We start from the raw sequence: 6921 nt of genomic DNA, 5'->3' as shown, positions 1-6921 counted from the left end.
TGTTTTATGTTATGACGCAATGGTTCGCATCACTCTGTTTTATGGTTAAGTTTATAAGGGATCAAGCTTCATCGCATTGGAGTATGCACTTCAAGTAGGTTTTTAACCAAGTATCCTGGCAGCTTAGAGCCCTTACAGTTACACACTAGTTAACGTTTCCGCGCCGCGTTTTCTCGGCGTTTCCATACTAATTCGCACGCCGCGTGAACGCCTTAATTATATAGAACTATATTATATGTATGTCGCAGTCGGATCGTATAATCCGCCGTATTACATTACGGCTAGCCGTTTTCAAAAACAGGGGCGTTTTGAAATGCGGCGGTTTAACGATTAGCCGGATTGAATGCGGCTGAATGAGAATCCGCCGGATTGTATTCGGCGCCATACGTTCTTTAACACGGCTAGCCGTAATGTAATACAGCGAGTCATTAGCCGCCGCTTTGACAGTTTTTAGTTCCCATTTTTAACACCCGTGGCGCTGCCTGACAAACGCTGGGGTGTCCATCAAATCTGGAGTTCGTCGGACTGTTTCTTTTCAAAAAACGTTTCTTTCGCAACTTAACTAGACGGAGCCCCGCTTCGCGGGGCTCCTATTTCTGAGCGGTTTGCCCTTCGGGCATCTGAAGCTACCTAACGAACCTAACCTACCTACCTATTGATTTAGTGAGACGTCCGTGAAAACATTACACTTTGGGGAAAAAAGCGTAGGTAGGTAAGTAGGTTAGGTTCGTTAGGTAGCTTCAGATGCCCGAAGGGCAAACCGCCCAGAAATAGGAGCCCCGCTTGCGGGGCTCCGTCTATTTAAGTTGTGAAGGAAATGTTTTGGAAAAGAAACACATGTAGTGCGGTGGGACCATGGTAAAAATAAATTAAATTGCAAACATTGTCAAACTCCGGTTACGTAGGCGACCGAAAGAACTGGTCACTCTACAATCTAAAATAGTAGTACGATGCGGCTAAACGTTGGCCGCCTTATTGAAGAACGTATCGCAATGACAATCCGGCTAATCGTCGAACCGCCGCATTTCAAAACGCCCCTGTTTTTGATAACGGCTAGCCGTAATGTAATACGGCGGATTATACGATCTGACTACGACATGTATATATCGTCGTCTAGTACCCACAAACGCAAGCCTTACTGAGCTTATTGTGGGACTAAGTCGATCTGCGTAAAATTGACCTAGGTATAATATTTATTTATTTGACAACGACACCCATAGGTATTTGTTTACGCACTAACTCTAAAATAAATAAATGTGAGACAAATGTATATAGATACATAGGTATCTGTGAGTTTTTAAATCTAATTTTGCGCAAACGTGTACACAATTACTTGAACCATTACTTCACTTTTTTCGAATTAAAATGATAAAGCAACGTAATCTAACACACTCATTTCGATTGTGGGACTATTATTACCCACAATTGTGCTTTTCAATAGCCATTACGAAAAACCAGCGGTAATTGGTAGCGAGAAAAAACGAAGGATGGTCATTGGGCGCATCCGCCGGGCGGCCCAGCTTTAAATAAGATAAACGCTTGTATGCGACGTGAATGCTTTGTAATATAGCATACACACAATATAGATTTATTGGTACGATAGAAAATGAATAATGGATGGCCAATTAAGAACAATCTTATGCTGTCAAAATGTAATGCACGCTGCCAACTGCTTCGTATAAGGATCTACCTAAGCAAATTTCAGTGAGCTTTATTTTTATTTTTCATCATCATACCAGTTTAGGTCGAAAGTAATATTTTTTGCAAGCTGACGAACGAGTTTCAGACCAGTGGTGCGCCCTTGCAGTTTTATTATCTGGTGCAACGTAGAGCGGGACCCGGCCAAAGCTCGGCCATTGGGAAGTAGAGGGCGAGGTTGCAGTCCGCGCAGGCGCCGGGCGCGGCGGCGAAGAGGGCGCGGGGGGCGCGCGGGGGCGTGCGCGAGCGCCGCAGCCTGCGACTTCGCGCTCAGTCATTGTCCGACCAAAAACCTGGTCGTACGTCCAACCGCCGATCGGCCGTCGCTACTTCGTTTGTCGAGTGCCCGTTTTCCGAACGGTTTGCTCCGATCCCTGGAGTGTGCGTGCAGTGAAGTGATGGTGTGTTTTTAGCTGTACAGCAAACAGTGTATCGCTACAAAGTACCACAGTCCGGTGTGTTGCGAGTTCCACGGAGTTGTCTAACGGCTGTTCGCCTGCCGGCGAGGGAAGGCGGATCGCTTCAACCGGGAGGAATGAGCCCCGCACACCATAGTCCCTACACTCACCGATGATCTCAAGGTTGGAACTGCTATAGTTTTCTCTCCATACAAACCTGAATCGAGCCATGTCGCAACTTCACACGACTCGACCCCGCGACCGCGCTCGCATTCTCTTCTACACTACCTACCTATTTGTTCTCTTTGCTTTCAACTTGATACAATAACATTGAGACTCTCTAAGAGACTCTGCGAAATACCTATCGTACATATAGAACAATTTTACTAATGTTTTAAGTTATTGATTTAATAGAGAATATGATTAAATTCTTATTAGAATTGCGAAAATGCGTTAAGGCAAACTGAAAAATAAGTTTACAATTTTAAATTAGTTTTTGTAGCTGTTTTTTTAGGCTAATTGCTCCAACAATCCAATACTAAGTAGCCTAAGTACTGTAACACATGAACGAAACTTATTAGTTACTTAAGTATTGGATCTAAGTATTGCTAAATGATTAGTATCGATACCTATTTTTATGACAGTGGAAGCATTAGATAACGACGGTCATCTAAACTAGGTGGCGCCTCGCGAGCGCTTATGTAACACACATGCAGAACAAGGCACATACTTGACCATATCGGGATAGCTGATTTTCCCGCGTTGCGCGTCGTCTGGTAGCGCGCTGTCATCACCTCTGATGCAAGTATTTACAAATAGTAACCAGTATGTCTTCCTTACAAAACGAAATGAACATTAACTATCCAGTGACCAGCGGTCCCCTAATTGAAACCCTATGGTCATCAGACTATAGGTAATATGATATGATATGAATATCATATCATATCATATTACCTATAGGTATAAAAACCCGAGAGCGTCTTCGGAGAAATTTTAATATAGCCCGTGTCACTGCCAAAACTGAGACGAATCTTATGAGATCTCATATCGGTAGGTACATATTGCAATCTTTCGAATTCGAATCTTTTTGGCAGTGCCAAAAAATTTGACAGATATACATAAATACATATGTACTTACATTATCAGAACCCTCCTTCAGCGCTTGGGTAAAAACTGAGAGGCGTTAAAATCACAGAAAAATGTCATTTGGCGTTACAAAATCACACGTTGTAACCAAGGGATGAAATGGATGCTTTCGCCCGAATAAAAGGATTCATTACTAATCGTCAAAAATAAAAATAGTGATCTTGCAAACTAAAATTCTCTAGGGTCGAAACGTGTCACTTTCATATATATAGACCCTCTATAGATAAAAAATGAGCCATTTTCAGATAATTCAGTAACTTTGTCGAATTTTGTAACCTCGCTCTTTTGCGTCAAATCCGGAAGTTCTGATTTTTTGCAGACTTATTTATGATGTTGGCCCAATGAATAATACAAGTTTGTGACTTCGAGCGCCGAACGCAACTTTGTCAAATATCGAAAACCCCGCGATAATTTCGGTTTTCTTTTAGATTTAGGCGATTATAACCCTAAAGAACTAGTTTTTGATACTGCCTTCTCAGGGCGTTTTTAAAGTGGACTAGATTGGCTACAGTACGAGACTAGAACTGTCTCTGTACATGTAATAGTTTCCGAGATAAAGCTTTTCTAAGTTTATAATTTTTTTCGAACTTGTATTCGTAGGCTAAGTAAGTGCAGTGAGTATGCACTTTTGTCTCAGGCGATTCCGCTTGGCACAATTGTTTCTAAGGTCAAACAAAGCTGATTTGAGCCGGTAAACACGAGATCGTACCGTGCCTACCCCCCAAAAAAAGGGGGGGTAATGGTCGGCTCCCCAGGTGCAATCTATGCTATATTTCTTCCTGCTCTTAGCAACTAGGGCAAGTTATAATATCATTTTCATATAATATAAGGACGAGCACATTATATTCGTACTTTTAAAACGCCAAGTTAAGTGTTTTTTTTAACATTTTTAACCTTTGACTTTGGCCATAATTACATTTCTATGGAAATCGTCACTCAATCCGCTACATATTTTTCCAAAAAATGTATGACTGCCTGCTTTGAAGTGATACTTTATAGAATAAGGAACCCCTACATTATATGAAAATGATATATTACTTGCCCTAGTTGCTAAGAGCAGGAAGAAATATAGCATAGATTGGACCTGGTGATCCGACCCTTGCGCCTCCCTTTTTGGGGGGTAGGCACGGTACGATCTCAAGCTACCTGGCCAAATCAGCTTTGTTTGACCTTAGGAACAATCGTGCCAAGCTGCATCGCCTGAGACAAAAGTGCATACTCACTGCACTTACTTACCCTACGAATACAATTTCAAAAAATTATAAATTTTGAAACGTTTTGTTTCGGAAACTACTAGATGTACAGAGACAATTCTATTGTATTGTAGCAAATTTAGTCCACTATAAAAACGTCCTGAGAAGGCACTATCAAAAACTAGTCCTTTAGGGTTATAATCGCCCAAATTTAAAAGAAAACCGAAATTTTCGCGTGTGGTTCGATATTTGACAAAGTTGCGTTCGGCGCTCGAAGTCACAAACTTGTATTATTCATTGGGCCAACATCATAAACACGTCTGCAAAAAATCAGAACTACCGGATTTAACGCAAACGCGAAATGTATAAAATTACTGTATTAAGAGTTCAAAACAAAATTTTTCACTTTATTTCAATTTATTACCTTACCCTAATTTATTAGCCAATAAGCTATTCAGACTCAATGCAAAGTACGAAAAACGGATAACAGATATCTCCTACCAAGGAGGTTTTAATTTTTAATACTAATTTATGCAAATTAGTATTAGCAAGTTAGTCACTCGGGTGTGTGACGAAGTCATTTAAGCTAAATTTATCGTAAATAGGCCTTCGAAATAGGTATACCTAATGTAATTGTTGTAAAGCGTATGTATAACAACTCTATCTCTAACTGGTACGAGTAGCAAACATTGTCTTTTTTTTGGTCAGAGCTGGAGGTAATCCTCAATGGATACTGCCAGCCCGGTTTTGGCAGTCCGACTCAGCTGGGATTGCTCCAGCTGCCTGCGGACTAAAACCATCCACCCTGTCCAGTCGGCATGTTATGTTAGTTTCCGAAAACGCGGCGTTAAGGTTCCGTCACACAGGCGCGTTTCCGGGCGGGGCGTGAGCGTTTTATATGTAAAAGCGGCGCGCCCCGCTCACGCCCCGCCCGTAAAACGCGCCTGTGTGACGAAGCCTTTATTGGTGTATACCAATAAAGACAACGTGTATACGTTGTATCGGTATACATAGCGCGAGTCAACCTATAAAACAATCTGTAGATAGGTTTCGAAGAGCCACTTGGCCCATCTCACTAACCTGGGGTCAGTGACCCGGGGTAGGGGGTTAACCCCGGGTTAGTGGGATAGTGCAAGTGGCGCTTAGTATGTTTATTTATTTATACAACATGTCATACTCGTATATCCAAAACACTAACGAGAACACTTCTATTTCTCTTTATTGAAGCCGTAACAACTTTCACTGCGAAAGCTTTTATTGCCAATGATAGCTGGTTATCGGTCGAGGCAATTTAAATTCACATAAAATAAATATAAACGTTTCACATGTGCACTTGTGTGCACAAACTTTACTCCCCCATCGCTATAAAACCACTAATCCCCTTATTCATAAAATTTTACAAGTGTCAATTAGTTAATTTATGTTTTATCCCTTTCTTACATGTATTTGTAAGAAAGGGACGGTACATATCTAAGTCAAAATTACAGATTAAGACAAACGATTAATAGCTAATTGAGGCTTGTAGCGCCACCAATAAGTAAATACCTACATGGTGGATATCTCAATAAAGGATCCGTCACACAGGCGCGTTTTCCGGGCGGGGCGTGAGCGTTTTACATGTAAAACCCCTGCCCCCTGCGCCTGTGTGACGAAGCCTTTAGTGCAACATACTAATAGGGCGTCCCGAATTATATAAGGATTAAGTAGGTATTACTCCATAAAACAATTTTGGACGACTTTACATGTAATTCTATGTTAGGTACAGCTATCTAAAACATTTAGGCGATGCGACTAAATCTACATAGGGGGCTATTCATAAATTACGTCATTTCAAATTAGGGGGGGGGGGTCTGGACATCGGATGACGGTAGCATGAAGTAGGAGGAAATGGGGTCATTTGAAGCATGATTTTTGGATGATTATAGGTGGGAGGGGGGGGGGGGGGGTCAAAAATCGCCAAAAATCGATGACGTAATTTATGGACAGCCCCTAGGGGACATTAAAATATATAAAAAGTGTAAAAGCAGATTCTCTAGGTGCCAACAATGCATAGTGGGCTTACTTGTTACATACTTTAAGCTTATATGTAGCTTGCTAGTCTAAATGGGAAGTATTTTATACTGCTATCCTTCTGCTACCTCTAGAGTAAACTGCCCAGAAGGGTGAAAGCGAAGACAGTTGGTGAACATTATAATAACAAAGAGAAACTCAGAGTACAAAGAAGATATACCTGCACTATACACATAGTACCTATATCAAGTAAAGAAACCGTTTAACCATGGGACGCGGCGAATCGGTTTCTTTATGCATAACTGTTCGCTTTGACATACGTGACTAAATTGCTTAATCGCGATGGGGCTGAGGTGAAACTCCGTAGTAATTTAAGATAATAAAAAATAGGGATACATATATACCTAAATAGGGTTGAGAAACTTCAAGGAACGGAATATCTCACATAAAATGCGATTGAAATAGCATTCGTGTTT

General features: G+C 41.3%; 1 protein-coding gene across 1 annotated transcript in view; it reads left to right on the top strand.

The window, feature by feature from the left end:
• Positions 1-1944: 1944 nt before the first annotated feature.
• The window catches only part of LOC134793172 (uncharacterized), a 139966-nt gene continuing 134989 nt past the window's right edge, over positions 1945-6921 (top strand). The window contains exon 1 of the mRNA XM_063764759.1: positions 1945-2279. The gene's annotated coding sequence lies outside the window, so the exon portion shown is untranslated. The remainder of the gene's footprint in view (positions 2280-6921) is intronic.

The sequence above is a fragment of the Cydia splendana genome, chromosome 8 (genome assembly GCF_910591565.1).
Source record: "Cydia splendana chromosome 8, ilCydSple1.2, whole genome shotgun sequence".
Classification (NCBI taxonomy): domain Eukaryota; kingdom Metazoa; phylum Arthropoda; class Insecta; order Lepidoptera; family Tortricidae; genus Cydia; species Cydia splendana.
The sequence above is the reverse complement of the archived record's forward strand: the minus strand, read 5'-3'. Positions and strand labels throughout refer to the sequence as shown.